This window comes from Choloepus didactylus, chromosome 15, assembly GCF_015220235.1.
Source record: "Choloepus didactylus isolate mChoDid1 chromosome 15, mChoDid1.pri, whole genome shotgun sequence".
NCBI classification, from domain to species: Eukaryota; Metazoa; Chordata; class Mammalia; order Pilosa; family Megalonychidae; genus Choloepus; species Choloepus didactylus.
The window spans coordinates 21331236-21349613 of NC_051321.1; the positions used below are offsets into that span (position 1 = coordinate 21331236).

The window sequence follows — 18378 nt, forward strand, 5'->3', positions numbered from 1 at the left end:
GTTCGATGTAATCACGTCTTTCTCAGTTGTTCTCAACCTTAGCTTCTCATAGAGTTATCTGGGGGAACTTTTCAAAAGCTCCACGGCCAGGCCATACCTTGGAACAATTACAGCAGAATCTCTAGATCAGACATCAATACTTTAAAAAAACTGCGTGTGTGATTCCAACGTGCAGGCGAGGTTGAGAATCACGGTGCATCTCCAACTTGAAAGAGGGCATGAATCACTGGGGATCTTGTTAAAATGCAGATTCTGATTCAGTAGGCCTGCAATGGGGCTGCGAGTGAGCATTTCTCACTTGTTTCTGGTGATTCCGCTGCTGGTCCAAGGATCATGTTTGTGTAGCAAGGCTTTGAAGGCCCAGCCCTCTGGCCTCTGCTTCCAGAACCTAGGAGCCCATGAGAAACTGAGGCAAAAGACCACCACTTGGGAAACTTCCCTGCCCACCCTTATCAGCAAAACAAGACTGGAAAGTGAAGGTGCCTTTGTCAGGCTAATGATTTGGCTTCTCTTCAAATGGATAGCCTTTAAATATTTATTCAATATTTCTTTGGTGTGGGTAGCATTGGTATTGGCAAGGATTTTAAAAAATTGTCACTTGAGAGCCCTGTTATCTCAGGGAGAGTGGGCATTTGTCACTTTTGGAGCTGGACAGCACCTGAATCTTCAGCTTATGCTTTGAGAATCTCCTCCTTGGCCCATCTCAGTAGGCAGCTGCTGTCATTCAGGGACTCTCATGTGGCCAGATGAGCTCTTTGTCCCTAGGGCAGCTGGGGAGGGCATCTGGCCTTAGCTCAGACAATTGGATGCTTCTGCCTAGGACTTTGATTCAAGCAAGTGACAGCCTCAAAGGTGCAAGGACAGTTAGAGTAGATTCAGACAGTGACATATCCAAGGTCCAGTGTGTTGATGGCAGTGGAGGCCCCTGTCCTGCAGTGCTGGCAGTGGTTCGTAGCTAGGCTCTGCCTCTGGATTGACCTGGTGTGGGATCCTGACCACCCAGTCTTGCTTGGCTCCAGTCATCCCACTGCCTTTGTGAATTACTCAATATCCTTCCAACAACTTTTCTTTCTGTTTAAATAGGCTTGATTTCTGTTGTGTGAAATCAAGAATCATGATTGGTACATAGAGTTGTTGTTAGATTAAATGAGACAACCATGCAGAGAGCTTAGAATTCTGCCTGGCACATAGGAAACAACCAATCAATGCTAGTTATGTTGATGAAGAAGGAAAAGGAGCAGGAGGAGGAGGACAAGGAGGAAGAGGAAGAGACTGAGAAGGAGGAAGAAGAGGAGGAGCCTTGGATGAGGAGAAGGAGGAGGAACGGGAAGAGGCAGAGGAGGTGGAGGAGGAGGAGATGGATACTAAGAGGGACAATATTAAGGGGACTGGCTTCCAATAGAGTGGTCAAGAAGGCCCCTCTAAGGACATGCCATAAAAGCTGAGATCTGAAAAGTGAAAAGGAGCCAGTCACGTGAATAGCAGGTTAAACAGAGGGACCAGTATGTACACAAGCCCTGAGGCAGTATTGAGACTGGAGTGTTCTGGAAACGGTTGGAAGGTCAGTCGGGGAGAGTGTGGTGACTGAGGAGCCATGCATGAGATGCAGCAAAGAGGCAGCAGGAGCCAGATCATAATGAACTCCCCAGGCCATGGTAAGGAGTTAACATTTAACACAATTCTGAGATCAACGGCAAAGCTTTGCCAACCACTGTCCCTCCTCCCATTTACCGATTCTTTCTAGTTGATAGCTAAGCCTGGCCTGCCCCAGCACTTCAGAAATTTGAGGTAGGCCTTGGGTGATGGGAATGACAACCACTTCGCAAATGAGGACATGGGTGAAGTTTGTTTTAGGTGATGGAGCTTCTACTTCCTTGGGCAGATTTCCCTTCATGGAGGCTCATAGGCTCACTACACTCATGTGCCTCCCTGTGGAACCCTTTCCCAGGCAGACACCTCTATTAGTCAGGATAGAACAGGCGATGCTGTGGTAACCAAAGAGCCCACAAGTCTCAGTGGCTTAACACAACAGATGTGGGTCTAGTTGGGCAGGTCAGCTGTTCTCCACGCAGAAACTCAGCCACTCTGGCTGCTTGGACCTTGTAATATCACCATTCATGAGGCTTCTTGGTCACTGAGGCAGGAGACAAGCAAGATGGAAGGTCAAGCTCCAGTTCTTAAATGCTGGTCACAATCCACAATCCACTATAGCCCCACCTAAATGCAAGAGGGCTGGGAAATGTAGGAAGCCTATAGAATGTTTGGTGAGAGTGATCATCTCTGCTGCAATATCTCATATCAATTAGCCCAAAAATCTAGTTCACTTTCTTATCTTAAAGGAAACTGACATTAAAGGCTAGCACTACATGCTTGTGTCTACAGCTCATTAAGGTGCACCACAACCCAATGAGGTAAGTACTAATATTATCTCCATTATATTATGGAGAAACAGCAGCTTAGTGAGTGTATTACTTGGGATTTGTGGTTGCAAGTGGTAAGAATCCAGCTCCAAATGGATTTTATTTGTGTAAGCAGAAATTCTAAGGCTTCAGGCACAGCCAGATCTGTTATCTCAATGATGTGATGAAAACTCAGTTTCATTCTCTGGGTTCTGCTTTCTGCCATTTGGTGGGTTTGTGTGGCCCAGCAGCTTCAAGTTCACACCTGCTTAGTTTCAAGTATAGTAGAAAGAGAACTTTTTCTTCTTATTGGTTTCAACTCAAATCCCAGGATTGAGTCTCCTTGGTCTACCTTGAGTCATGGGGCAATGCCATAGTTAAAGAGATGGTATAGGTGACTGACTTCCTGAGTCACATGCCCACAACTAGAGCAGGAGTGGGGCAGTTGGGTACTTTCAGCCTAAACAACAATCACGGTTCTGCTACCTGGAAAAGAGGAAATGAATGCTGGGTAGGCAAACAAAGAAAACAAAACAGGCATCTAATTCAGTGAGTTTTGATCATATGCATTTTTTTTTTATAGCTATTAAGTGGCGGCATCAGAATTTGAACCGAATTCTGACTTCAAAGCTATGTTTCTCCTAGCTGCTCCTCCAGCTCTGAGTGATCACTTGTGCCAATATGACGTCCTGGGCACATGGGCAACCTGCGGGGCCGGAGTCCCTCCAGGGACAGGGAAATTACCACCCCCCTGAGCAGCCTGGTCCATTTTTGTAGAACTGATAAGTGCCTTCTTCATCTTAAGGGGAACAGTTACATCTTGTCTCTAGCCATGGCATGAGAGGAAAGTCACCCGTTGTTGAAGGAATTCTGGGCCCTGGTGGGGAGGTCAGGGCACAAGACTGAGGGAAAACTTCCTGAGACCCTGAGATTAACTTATGCTGGTGTCTCCCTGCTGTACTGCAGCAGGAAGCTCTAGGACTCACTGGAAGCCTAGACTGGGGTCAGGAAGGCTGTACGTGGTGGGGAGGGGTAAGCAGGAATGAACACAAGCCCCCTCACCCCTCACACATACACCCAGCCTGCATAACATTTTACCCTACTTTACTTGGCATCGCTTTGTCCATGTTTACAGGTATCCCTAGGTCTCCTCATGAGACTGCCTCTTCCCTCTTTTCAGCTTATAATCCCTTGAGGGCAGGGACTGTGATTTCTATTTTCATGCCATTTCCAAAAGTTCCTGGAGCAGACAGGCTTGGAGGAGGAGAAAGTAGGCACCAGGCCCACTGGGTGTGCCATCTTTACCAGGACTGCAGGGGTGTGTGTGTGTGTGCACATGCACATGGTGTGTTTATGCAAATGTGGCTGGTGTGTTACATATGTGTTGTGTATAGTGTGTATGTGCATGTGCTGTGTGTATATAGGTGTTGTGTCTGTTAAGTGTGGTGTGTGTGTATATGCATAGGTACATGTGTGTAACATAAGTTTTTTGCCCAGATGTGGTTTTGCTGAGAAAAGACATGTAAAAGATGTCTGCTTTTCCTTCTGATAATCCAAGGCTGATCACACTCTTGCTTCTCTTTTTCTTAAAAGGATAGAAAATGTGGCCGGTGGTATTTCCCCAGCTGTTCATGGCTGGAACATGTCTGTTATCAGGAAGTATGATTATTTCTTATTCAATTGTGTTCTAATTCTTACAGGAATTAAAGAGTCGAGTCATATATTGTGGATACAGTTCTATGGGGTTTTGCATTTACCCATTTAGTTAACTTTGCTGTGGATTGCAACTTCTTCCTTTTGCTCCACACCACTCTCTCCTGACTTTTCCCTTCAACCCCCTTTTCATTACACTTTTCAGTCCTGGGGCCTGTCCTGCCTCAGGGCGGTTCAGTTTTCCCTTTTTTTCCCTGAGGCTTTTCTGCTTCAGGTAACTTCCATGCTAGGGTATCCCACCCCAGGGAGCCAGATAGGGTCCACGTTCGGGAACGCCCGTTTCCTCCTTTAGGGTGTTCCAGTCATTAGAGACTAGGTCGGATGCGCGCTCTTTGCCTACAGTCCCACCACGGGTGTTTATTTGGTTTCTGCGTTAGGGTTGTCGTGCCCCAGGGAGCCAGAGGAGGTCAAAGTTAATGGCCTATTTTTTCGTGGAGGTGCTGAGCTCCAGCGATTAGAGCCCGGGTTGCACCTGCGCGCCCCCTGCCAACAGTTCCGCCCGGCCTCCCGGCTGCTGGGGGCCATTTTGGATGCGCCGCGCCAGCCCAGCCCCGTGGGTTCCGCCTGGCTCCGTGCGGCCTCGGGCGCCTGTGCCTGGAGGTGCGGGGGTCTCACTCGCCGCCGGGAGTGGCTCTGTGGTTTGCGGCACGGGTGGGAGGCCCCTGGGCCCGTGCTTCTGCCCCGTGACTCTTAAGCTGCCCGGGACTGAGATGGAGTCTGGACTGGCAGGTCCCAGTAGAAGATCCTACCTTATTTTTTGGTACTTTATTTTGTTCCTTCGATTCGGGATTTGCGGAGTCCTTCTCCAGTCTGTGTCGTCCTCCAGAGTTCCAAGCAAGTGGGACTTGTCTCACATCGTCATCTTGATGTTGCTTGCCACTCCCAGGTGGGCCTCTTCTAAGGGAAAAGAGCGAACTTCTCTGAAGGTGGAGCCTGCAGCCCTGCGGGAAGAGTGAAGAGCTGGCCCAGAAGTGGGAGAAGCTGCAGCAGGGTCCAGGGAAGGAGGAACAGTTGCAAGTCCCACTGCTGCCTCCCATCAACAAGGTGAGTCAGCAGATAAGCAACAATCTGTATGAGCTACAAAATAGCTGCTCTGTTAGTCTGTCCCCCACATCACTCTCAAGAATCCTTGGTGGCCCACTTTTCACACCACTAAAGCCCAGCAATGGGTGCTCCCAGGCTCAGACAGAACTCATACTGCTCTGCAGTAGCACATTTTGATCAACACAAAGAGGTTGTTGCAAGCGAAGGGTTCGTATCACCTTTAGTGAAAGATGCTGTCCAAAGGAAGACATGCCATGGTGGACGTAACCAGCCTGTGTGATAGGGGTGCCTATTTGATCCTAGTTACAGACTGTGGAAGGGAGGTGGGTCTTCTTTGGAAAATCCTTCTGGTGGGACCTGACTCGTCATAGCACTACCAAACTGACACGGTTGTGGGCTATGGAGGGCCACCAACTTCTCCCAACTCCTGAGAGATCAGTTGAACATTGAATTCCCACCTGGCTCCTTGGTCACGTTTGAAAGGAATCATCCTAATAGGTAATATTTATAGAGCTCTTTCTTGAATGCTTTGTGTGCATTATCTTTTTTATTGTTCCTGCTTCTATTATCCATATTTAAAAGATGAGAAAATGTGTCCAAATGGTTGACCTGGGATTTAAGCTCAAGCAGTCTGACTCCAGAAATCACATTCTAAACCACTGTGCTGTGAACATATACACACCTCTTCGTTTCCTGAAAAATACTCCTCAACCTTGTTCAAACACCTGGGAAATATGACTTTAGGTGAAAATACATTATTATAAAAATAAAGGGATGCTTTTTGAACAAAGTTGCCTGGCCAGGAATCAGGCTATGTCAGCATTCTGTTCCCTGGAGAGGAACGTAGGAATGAAGTCCCACCCATCGTGCGTGCCTAGTGCTTCACTTTGTCAGTGTTCCTGCCTGTTTGAGAGCTTTGGAGTGTCGAGGGTGAAGAGGAGCAGAGGGGGAGGGGGAGGAGGCGGTGACATGCAGGAGGACAGTGAGTAGGGTTTGGACATCTGCATACCTATACCATCTCCACTGGCTGGTTTTAGGTGAAGTTCTTTAACTGTGGATTTGCAAAAATATTACCTCTGTGGGATAACAGGAACACTGCATTGGGTCAGTGCTCTGAGGACCCCCACTGCAGTTGGTTTTATTCCCCATAAGTGAGTAAGTAGAGGGAAAATGAAGACATTTTTAGAATGGTTGTTGCTTCTGTTAATGAGTGTATTGCTATGGTAGTTTAAAAAACCGTAATTAGATCCAGACCACTATGTTTTCATATTTCAATTCAATTAAATATTTCATATTTCAAAGAAGTAAAGCAGGAGATGAGTGTTGCAGTAGAGCTTTAGAGAACCGGATGCTTTGTAAGGGTGCTGCCAAATTTTGATCAATGTGTCAAGTTTATTTTCCTGGAGATGATGACTCACTTTGGTACCCAGTGTTAGATAAAGGGGATGGTGAGCTGAGTAGGTCATGTGCTGTGGTGTGGAACAGGGTACAAATGGTTTTAAGAGAGAAGAAGGAGACATCATGAAGGACAAGCCAGTGGCAAATAAAGTTGGTAAATTTAGCAGAATATGGAAGTGGTTTGTCTTGTCACTATATGAGAAGAATGTGGGCAAGGCACAAACAGGCCTGTTTAAATAGTGGCCCTGGTGTCGAAGGGGACCAAGTGAATGGGATGGTGTTGGTGCAAAGCCATGTGTCAATTAGGACTTCTGTTTCCAGGTGACAGAAACCCAACTTAATCTAATTTAAGCAAAAAACAAAACTAAACAAAACAAATAGAAACTAGGTGTGTGTGTGTTGTGGGGGGAGGGTGTCATTTATTAATGTAATGGAAAATGCCAGAGGTAATTAGTTTCGGATACAGGTGCCTGCTGATGTCAGGAGCTCAGATGATGTCATAGGACTCTTTCTCTTAGTCTCCTGGTATTGCTTTCTTCTATTCATCACTTCCATAGTAGGTTTTCTCAGCATGATCGTCCTCAAGAGTACCCAGCTTCAAGTCTCACTGAAAGGGAAGGCTTCTCTTTCTCAGTAATCCAAGCTGAATCTCCAGTTTGGGTTCTATTGGCCAGGCCTGGGTTCTGTGCTTCCCTGAGTTGGAGTTTAGATCAGACCCATCCAGACTGCATGGCCTGAGACAGAGGGAGGATCTCACAAGGAGGGGAACAAAAATATCTGGCCCGCGATGGATTCAGATGGGCAACTGGATCTTTTTCACTCCATGTTGAACAATGATCTAAAGCACAGAGCTTGCCGATCACATGGTGATCTCGTGGAGTATTCCTGCCCCAACGTTTCCCTGCTGTTCCCTAATAAGCTTGGGCTGGCAATTTGATTGTACTGATAGTCACTTCTCGCCGGTGATTGTCAATTAAAAAAAGGAAACTATGGTTGGATTTACTGATAAATATCATATAAAGTCATAGAAATGGACATAATACCCCCACCCTACCCCCTTTTAGGGGTGAATCTTCTTAAAGGAAGATTTGGGTCTTTCATGTTTCTTCTAAGTCTCCCATCACCCTACCCTGAGGCTCTACAATTTCTCGTAACATAAACCGATTCACACAAGCCTCAGGAGTAGGAGCCATACATATATGGCTGTGGATAACTGGCTTAATCTTAGGGTGTTCTGTCTTCAGGATTCCCTGTTGCAAGTAGGAATTAGCTGAAGGAAAAATTCATTGCTAAAGTTACTTTATAAATAACAGTGATTTGATTGAATATCCTCCTCCCAGCCAAGCTTTTTTTTTTTAAAAGAGGAATTACTTTTTTTCCCATTTTTTAAAAAAAATTAGAGCAGTTGAAGGTTTACAGAAAAATCATGCAAAAAGTGTAGAGTTCCCATATACCCATCCCCCACAGTTTTCCCTATTAATAACATTTTGCATTCGTGTGGTAGCTTTGTTACAACTGATGAAACAATATTCTTATAATTTTACTATTAACCATAGTCCATGGTTTACATTAGGCTTTACTTTTTGTGCTGTGCGGTTCCGTGGCTCTTTAAAAATTCTGGTAACATATATACAACCTAAAATGGAAATCACTTTTGATGATTCAAAATTCTCTTTCATTTTTTGTACTTTGTTCTAATTCTCTCTAATTCTTTATACTAACTCATGAAAAGCCTTGTCATTGAGCAGAAAGATTTAATATTCTCAATTTCAAGTGCAAATATGTAAATCTTAGCTTTGAAGGTGTCGTTCCATGAGACTATGTTTGCTCTGAAATGGACAATGCCTTTTGATTGAAGCGCTGGGGAAGCATCTCACAGCTCAAAATGGGAAGGGGACAAATGGGATTCTTAAAGAGTACAGTTTCTCTCATACTAGAGGATCTAAATGTTACCATTTGTAAGAGCAATTCACGATGTTTTATTAGTCACAGATATTGCCTAGGCTGATGACTGTGGGAGCTCCCTTCTTTCTGTGCTGTGTTTTGTTTTCGTACTAGGGTCAGATCTACTTGGGGGCTGGGGGCAGGCGGCACTTCAGAAATTGGTGCAGGGGGACCAGAAGGGGTTTCTGTTAAAAACAGAGTCAGAGTCAACACCCTTAGCTAAACAAGAGGGTGATATTTGAACCTAAGTTGGCTATGACTTGAGGTCAGGGACCAGGTCCCAGCCAATTGCATTTCTTTAGAATCCTGTACTTCATGTGACACATTAAGTAGACATTTAATATAATTTTCTTGAATGCTAAATACTAACTAGGATACAGTGGGTAACACAGACACAGTCCCTTACAGAAATTGTAAGGAAGATGTTAATCAAATAATCACACTTAGATGTAAGTATAAACCGTAAGATACCCCGAAGTAAATACAGAGGCACATGGAATTATTGAAGACTAAATTACCACATGAAACCCTATCACCTTTACTTCTGGGCGCATTTTAGGTCTCTGTAAGGGGATGGGTTTAGCCTGAGGAAGAATTAGTTCATCCTAGCTGTTGTCTGGGCTCGGATGGTCAGGATTAATTTACTCAAAAGAAAACTGGTTAAAACTTCCCGGCCTTCAGGAGGGAATGGAAAATGGATAGAGCCCCCTTGGGAGCCATCTTGAAAGTGGAACACAGTTCTCTGTCACCAAATAGGGACTGAGTATTACAGGTGACCAGAAGAGCAACTGGCTCCCCAGTCAGGAGGCGAGCTGTGCTGCCCCCATGTGGTGGACCTGAGGGTGTGCACCTCCTGCCTCCAGGTTCCTCAGGTAGGCCCCACTTTAGAGGAGCAGTGTGTTCAGCCTTTGCACATTCCCTTTATTGTTTTTGATATGGGCTTGTTGTAAGGTGCTCCGATCCCATATCCATCAGCCCACTGGATATGTCCCCACTTAGCTAGAAACCTGCTATTTAATGTATCTGAAAGTTAGCGCATGCCTCGCCACTCTTTCTCCCCAGCTGTGTCTCCTTCTGTTTTCTCTGACCTAGTAAATGGCATCATTCAGTTTCTGAAGCCAGAAATCTAGGTGATATCCATGACTCTTCCCTCTCTCTCTCTCCCCTGGGCTAGTTAATCACCAATCCTGTTCACCCCAATCCTATGTATTTCATTGAATTTGTCCTCTCCTTTCAAACTCCAGTGCTACAATGTCAATGATTGCATCCCATATTAATACAGTTATTTCCTGTCTTGTCTTCTTGTCTTCCATCTGGTTTCTCTCTAATCCATCATTTGGTTGCCAGATCATTCTAAATTGCTAGTATGACCACATCTGTGCACCAGCTTAGAACTCTTTGGTGGCTTCCTACTGTATATGGGTCAAGTCCAAACTCCTTAGTATGAAGTTAAGGTTCTCTGCTGCTTGGCCTTGTGGGCATCTCCAGCCCTTGCCCCCTGAAGTTTCCCTGAAAGCCTAAGATGCTTACATCTCTTCTGCTCAAACTTCTTCTCCCAGTCCCCATTCAAAATAAAGCACATCACTTCCTTTTTGCAGGATCATATGGCAGTGTGGTCAAGAGCAGAGGGTTTGGAGGCAGACAGTCCTCCTAGTCCACACCTTGTTGCCACTATGAACTCACTGTGTGACCTCTGGCAGGTTACTGAGCATCTCTAGGCCTTAGCTCTCCCTCTTTAATATTGGAGATGATTATAGTGCCTTGTTTATAGTATTCTTCTCAGGATTATATGAAATAATCCATGTAAAGGGCTTGGCACATGGGAAGCACTCAGTAAATGTTCACTATAGTTTGAATCTCCAAGATATTCCCAATGAATTTCCATCTTAGGAAAGTATCTTAGTGTGTACTTATATTTGCACATCTCTAATTAGATTAAGTCTGATGAAGATAGGTTGATTTCCTAGAATGGTGCTGGGGAAATCGTAGCCCCTTACTGTTTGAGGAGTTGCAGTGGCTCACTGACCTCATTTCACAGCTTTCTGTCATGTCTCATTGAATCTCGATGTGCTGGTTTGTACATATTGTGTACTCCAGAAAAAGCCATATTCTTTAATGCAATCTTGTGGGGCCTACTGATTAATCTTTTTTGATTAGGGTGTGAACTCTTGATTGAATATTTCTGTGGAGGTTTGGCCACGCCCATTCAGGGTGGATCTTGATTAGTTTACTGGAGTCTTGTAAGAGAGCAGCTGAGAGAGAGACACTTGAGAGCTGATGCTTAGAGATGCTTGGAGACATTTGGAGATGCTAGCCCAGAGTTTGCTCTGGAAAAGCTAAGAGAGACAAGCCCAGAGACATTTTGGAGAATGCCATTTGAAACAAAACTCAGGACCAGTGGACACCAGCCACATGCTGACAGAAGTGTTCCAGATGCCATTGGCCTTTCTTCAGTGAAGGTATCCCCTTATTGATACCTTAGTCTGGACACTTCTATGGCCTGAGAGCTGTAACTTTGTAACCTAATAAATTCCCTTTATAAAAGCAAATCCTTTTCTGGTATTTTGCGTAACAGCACTTCTAGTAAACAGGAACACTCGGAATTCATTAGCTACTCCTTTAGTCTTTTGGTGGTATAAAATGACTGAGAGTGGTGATCCAAGTGCTTCTTAGTACAAGAGGAGGATGAAAGCACGGAGAGTCCTGTGTACTTAATTCTCAGTATCTCAGACATCATGTCTGAAGTAATCTGAAGTAATGTTGCTGTTTTTTTAAATTAACCCATCTCAGATAACAAAATTATAAATTTTAAAAAGCCAAACCTTTTAAAAATTGTTTGTTCAAGAAAAATATATGGAGTATATACCCTTGTTTTTTGTTTTTTTTTTTTAAAGGTAGTTACTTAATCTGTTGTATGTTGGGATATTTGTTTTTACCCATAGCAAAACTTTCTTAAATATAATGGAGATTGGCCTGTTTGGTTGGAAATGGGCTTCCTTCCAGGAATCTTGCCAGTTATCTATTTAGTTGTAAATAAAATGTTAACAAAATGACCCCCGCCATCTATTCATTCTCTGATGGAGCTATAATTTAATCAGGAAAAGATAAAAGACTTCATTGTCTAGAAATTATAGTGTGTAACTTCCGCAGTCATCATCTGCATCTATTTTTGAGTTTGGAAGAATATGTATTAAACATAAAGCAGGCAGTGGCAATATACATCTTGCAGAAAGCTATAACTAAATGGTGTTTTCATGATTAGCCTTTGAATCACAATTTGTCATACAAATCCAAAATACCTTGTATGCCTCTATTAATCAATTGATTGACTAGTAAAAAAATTTTGAAAAGGCAATCCTTATGAAATATTTACTACATTTTTCTTTCCCTAGATAAAATTTTATTAATTTTGCTTGTGATATTATAAGCTATGACCCTAATAGTGATTTGACCCTTTCTAATTCTCAGATGCGTGATTCAAATGGGTGTTTACTTCAGTGGAGGAGTTTGGTTTACGTATGAGTATAGTAATTTGGATTGCTAAAGGGCTCCTACTGTTTCAATTTTGCAAAGAGTTGGAATACAAAATTTAAAAACAGCCTCTGTTTTGGTCAAAATGTTCCCAATTTCTTAGTACCTCTTTTGACTGGGAATTGCTTTGCCCCACCATTGACCCCTTCGCTCTTAGGTATCTGGTGTTACTGAATCATAGAATGTTAGCTTAGCATAGAACTTTGAAATCATCCCCAAATGGAAACTTCTGGAAAGATTCAGAATCTATTTTCATCTTCTATGCTCGAACTTGGAGGCACTTGGGCTTAAGCAATTGCCTTTGGCCCAGGAAGCCAAATGCATTCTTTTCTTCCTTCCCTCTGCCCCTTCCTCCTCCCTCCTTATATAAGCAATACTGAAGGAATTATTTGTTGTATTGCACTCAATTTTCCCATGAGACCCAGCCAGGAACCGCAGTCATGAATCCTACCAGGTGTCTCTAATAAATGGTGCTCTGTTATATGTGGTGAACCCAAGGAAATGAATTATCTGCTAATATAAAGCTGATGACAATGAACTAGTTTTTGTTTTATTAAGTTATCTGTACTGTTTGGCATAATAAATTGTGTTGAAATACTTCCCACTTCTGTGTCTGCCTGTATTAGGAGACATTAGTTTAAACTTTGGGTCTTTTTTTATTGTTGTTTGTGGTTAGAATAGGATTTAATATGATATGCAATTATCTCTCTGTCATGTTCATTTTAGTTTAATCATCTATTCTGTGCCATAATGTGGGATAAGGCAGCAGAAGGCAATGGCCTTTGCTTGAGAGCACTGCATTAAGGGATTGCACGTAACTTTATAAAGTATTTGTAATTCCAGGCAACACTGAAACTACAAACTTCAGAAACGAGTTCCTTCCCTATGCCCCTTGAAATTATATAAAACTTATCATCTCTCTATATGACTCAAGAGTCTGCTCTTTGGTCCAATTTTTCTTTCTCCCACTTTTCCATTGCTTTGCTGCATCATGGAAATTTGATTTCTGCTTTGCAATTTCCCTCTTCTAAATATAGTCTATCCTTGGCATTTATAGATTTCCAAACTCATAGGACTGACTATTTTCTAGAGACCCTGAAGATATTTGTAGTTTTCTGGAGATAAGAATTAGAATGATACCTACTGTAGACTGATGTCTGGGAAGAGTCCCTTTGCCAGTGAGAGTACCTGACTGGTCCCCAACCCTTAGCATGTAGTTACTTCTCCATCAATGGAGAGTTTCTAGCTGCATCTTTGTGGCTACTGCCTTAATCTGTAGTCATTCTTAGGCATGCATATGGGATAAATGATAGACTGTAAATGTATGTGTGATTTTGGGTTTTATGATAGTTTAGGACACTGGTTCTCAGCCTTTTTAAAAAAATTGATGCCTGTGCTTTGCCCCTAGATATTCTAATTCATTTGGTGTGAGGCGGGGTCTGGGCATGTATATTTTTTAAAAGCTCCCCAGGCACTTCTCATGTGCAGCTGGAGTTTGGAACCAATGAATTCGGAGATACTTAAATACTTAACAACCCCCCCCCCCCCCAGCTCCAGTTTAAAAGATTTGAATGACTTCCCATTGCTTTTAAGATACAGACCAACTTCTTTAACATCCCCTAAATAAAAACTTTTCATGATCTGGACTCTATATCCCCTCTTCCTTCTCTTCTGGAGGCACCCTCTTGCATGTACCTCGTTCCTTCCTTCTCAGCTCATGACCTTTGACTTACTGTTCCCTTTGCCTGGAAGACTCTTTTGGCCTTTCTCCCTAACGAGCTCCTGCGTAGCTCAACCGCCGTTTCTCAGGGAAGCCTTCCCAGCCTACCTGACTGGATGGAATTCCTCATTTTTCACACACACTTCCTCATAGCACTTATAGTTGCAATTTCACCCTGATTGCAGTGATTCTTTGCCTAGTGTCCATCTCCCCAACCGTGCTGTAAGCCCCATGAGGGCAGGGACCAAGCCTTCTTTTCTCTTAGCTTTCTGCTCCTAGCATGACGCGTATGGTCTATATTTAAGACAGTCTTTGAGTGAACGAATAAAAGGTTTGCAACATTGTTTATCTGTCACACTGACTACTCCATCATTGGGATAGAAAAGGATTTTCATTGAATTAGAACTGAATCAGGTTTATTAATTCTTGATTAAAATGCTATACAGTCCAACTCCTCCCAGCGTGCTGCAGAGAATTGGCTGCTGCTCTATGGTGTTGCTTATCCCTGGTTTGTCGGGGGCCCCTGGATTCTGCTTTTCCCCTCTGAACTGCTGCCTGATGAAGAGGAAGCCATGGAGTTCAAAGTCACCAGGAACAGGAGAAATTAATATTGGAAATAAGATGAAGATCAGTATAGCAGGTGCAAAGTGAGTGCCTTTGGCCACTGCTGCAGCCTCCAAGACTGGGCCGAGGCCAAGAACAGCTTTTGGAGACATTGGTAACAGTCAGTGAACAGCCACGGGCCAAAATGCCTCTGAAAAAGGAAACACAAACTTCAGCCATTGGAAAAGTTATTGCTAAGAATCTACCCAAACCTCTGGAAAAAGCCACTTTGCCTGTGCCAGAGCCAGAGCCAGAGCCAGAGCCAGAGCCAGAACTAGAACTAGAACCAGAACCAGAACCAGAGCCAGAGCCCATTAAAGAAGAAAAACTTTTGCCTGAGCCTGTTTTGGTGGATACTTCCTCTTCAAGCCCAGTGGAAACATCTGGATGTACCCCTGCAGAATATCTGTCAGGCTTTCTCTGATGTAATTCTTACAGTAAGTGATGTGGATGCAGAAGATGGAGCTGATCTAAACCTTTGTAGTGACTATGTGAAAGATATCTATTCTTACCTGAGACAACTTGAGGAAGAGCAAGCAGTCAGATCAAAATACCTACTGGTTCGGGAAGTCACTGGAACCATGAGGGCCATCCTAATTGACTAGCTAGTACAGGTTCCAATGAAATTCACATTGCTGCAGGAGACCACGTATATGACTGTTGCCATTGCTGATCGGTTTGTGCAGAATAATTGTGTGCACAAGATGTTGCAGCTTGTTGGTGTCACTGCCATGTTTATTGTGAGCAAATATGAAGAAATGCATCCTCCAGAAACAGGTGACTTTGCCTTTGTGACTGGCCATACTTACTCTAAGCACCTGATGAGACAGATGGAGATGAAGATTTGAAGAGCTTTAAGCTTTGGTCTGGGTCGCCATCTGCCCCTGTGCTTCCTTTGGAGAGCATCCAAGATTGGAGAGGTTGATGCTGAGCAGCATACTTTGGCCTGATGGAACTGACTATGTTGGACTACGATATGGTGCACTTTCCTCCTTCTCAGGTTGCAGCAGGAGCTTTTTGCTTAGCACTGAAAATTCTTGATAATGGTGAATGGACACCAACTCTACTGCATTACCTGTCATACACTGAAGAATTCCTTTCTCCTGCTATGCAGCACCTGGCTAAGAGTATACTCTTATAAAGCACATGACTATCAAGAACAAGTATGCCACATCTAAGCATGCCAAGATCAACACTCTAGCATGGCTGAATTCTACAATAGTTCAAGATCTAGCCAAGGCTGTAACAAAAGTGTAACTTAAGAATTTCAGTTGGTATGCTTTAATATTTGCAAATAAAATTAGCACTATGTGCTGTAACATAAATGATATGTTACATTTACTCACTTCTAATAAAGTTTGTGGCACTTTTTACTTTTTATAGCTTAATCATTTGAATATGATTGCTTCCTACTCTAAGGTCACTGAAAAGTTGTCTTAAAGGTATAGTAGGGTGTGTGTGTGTGTGTGTGTATATATATATATATATATATATATATATATATAAATTAAGCTGCTTTCTGTTTACCTGGGGACTCAGCTAATGTACATAATTGTTGCCTATGTATTTTACTTGGTTTTTGTTTTATGTACCTGGCTTTTACTTTATTAACATGGATTTAAGGCATTTAAAACGTTCACTGCCATAGGGTATACTGCATGTAATGAAGCCAAGTCATTCTAGAGAATCTGCTACTTAGCTCTTCAAAGTAAAAGACTAATCTCATCCCTAGTTCTGTTTTCTTATTCTTCTGGTTGTTGCTGCCACAATTCTAAATCATCTACTTTTACCACTATTTCTTGAGTTACCAACTTTAGCTAGTGTCAGCCTTTTCACTTTGAAAACTAAGATCTTTAATTTATATTTGAAATCCAGTTTTCATTTTGTTTTTATTGGTTAAGAAAGTAAAACATGCTCAAAAAATATAAAGGTATCTAAAAATATTCCTGTTTCTCAATACTATGAACCTGAAGGACATAGATTTGGGATATATCCTTCCATGTCTTATGTAAATATAAACATGCACATTAATTGGGGGATTTAAAAAATGGGATTGTTATATATATATAAGACTTTTCCCTTTAATATATATGTAGGATTACCTATATTTGGGCATTATATCGCATTGTATGGATATACCATAATATATTCAACCACTCCACTGTTGTCATTCAGATTCCTTTTTCTTTGCCCCTATGGACATTGCTTTTAAATATTGCACATCATACTTTTCTTATGTATGCTGGATAACCAAAAGAGTATGTGCATTTTAAGTTCTGACAGGTACTGCCAAATGACTTCCCAACATCATCAACAATGTACAAAAGTGCCTTTTCCCTGGATTCTTGCCAGCCCTGGAGGTAATCAATCTCTTCACTTTCTGTGAATCTGACTGGCAAAAATACCTTATCTCATTGTTTGCTGTTTTAATTTATATTTCTGTTTGCGAGTTGAGTAAATTTTTGTTGATTGACCAAAAAAATGCTATTCAGAACATTTTTATAAGCCAGGGTTTCTGAACATCAGTGCCTTTGACATGCTGGGCTGGATTTTTTGGGGGGGACTGTCCTGTGCATTGTAGGATTTTTGGCAGCATCCCTACCCCTATCCATTAGATACCAGTAGAATGCCTTCCTGCAGTTGTGACAACCAAAAATGTACCCAGACATTGCCAAATGTCCCCTAGAGGGCAAAATCACCCCCTTTGAGAACCACTGTTCTAGGCAACCAAAGGTGAGAGACAAGCGCAGATGCTACAGTGGCTACCCGTGGCGGCTGGCGCTCCACAGTTGTCTGTGGCTCTTTATCTGAACTGCTGGGGAGGGGGAAGATCAGTCATTGCTCACCCCTCCACAGACTAATTCTTGAAAATAAAAACCAATTTGAGAATGCCACGTTCAGTCTGGGGACTTTATTCTATGTACACCTGACAATTCAGGAGTTAGAAAAACAAGGTGGGCAGCAACTGAAAATGACTCAATTTTGTAGGCTGCCCGAGTCCTCAGAATGAAGCCTGAAGATGCTGTAGATGGTAAGAGTGGCTTCTTGAGGCCCCTCAGAGCCTCCCAAACCAGATTCTCTGTTTAGTGTCTTTTTAATAATGTCTGGTTCCTCAAAGGTTTTCTGCTTTAACCAGTTGTTTCCACACTTGGCCAATCATCAAAATAAGGAGTGCCTTTTACAAGTGGAGATTCCCAGCCCTCTCTTATGTAGATTCTGACTGGTTAGAACAGGAATCTAAAGTTTTAAGGGATTCCCTCAGTGTTATCGATTTGCTTTGTTAAGGAGACACTCACCTGAACCACAAGCACCACCCACAGGCCTCCTTCATCCAGTCTTTAAGAAACTAACCAATTAGCATCAGTAGGGAATGAGGTAACTAAGCTCTCTGCTGAAGTGTTGGGGCCTAGGGGGTGGCTACTAAAGGCTGTGGGATGGACCAGAGCTGTCAAAAGGCAATTGAGTATGGAGGCAGGAAGGAGCAGTGTCGGGAAGAAACAAGTGGTGGGTTTGTGGGTCCTGTAGCAGATGGCCTGCCCTAAGTAGGGAAGCAGTGCAGAGAATATTTAGATCAAGGACAATGCCTGTGGCACCAGAGAACTCAAATCCTTGAATACCGTGTCCATTTGAATCCTTTTGGCTGCCAAGAGGGGCTCTTATTCTCAGTCCCACCTCTTGCCCCCACTTTCATTCTCATTTTCCCCCTTCTTCAATATTTTCTTAATATTTCTATTTGGGGAAAAGAGAAGGAAGATGTGAGATGGATGATTTAGGTGGATTGCTACAAGCAAAATTTCCCTCTCCTCTGACAACTTTGAAAAGTCTAGAAAACCCTCACCGAAGAGTGTTCTGCTGACATTTGGACTACTCGAGGCAATGGTAGTGGGCACAGGGGGCAGAGATTCTTCTCTGGGTGTGTCCCGCTTTGCCCAGGCAGTTCAGTGCTGTTCAAGGAGGGGAGTGGACGTAGTGGGGGCGAGAGCTCATTTCATGTTTACGGAATAAAAATTTCTTCATACATTCCAA

The 18378-nt window shown here is 43.1% G+C and overlaps 1 pseudogene; it reads left to right on the forward strand.

Moving 5' to 3' along the window:
- Positions 1-271: 271 nt before the first annotated feature.
- LOC119509847 lies at positions 272-15609 on the forward strand (annotated as a pseudogene).
- Positions 15610-18378: the final 2769 nt, after the last annotated feature.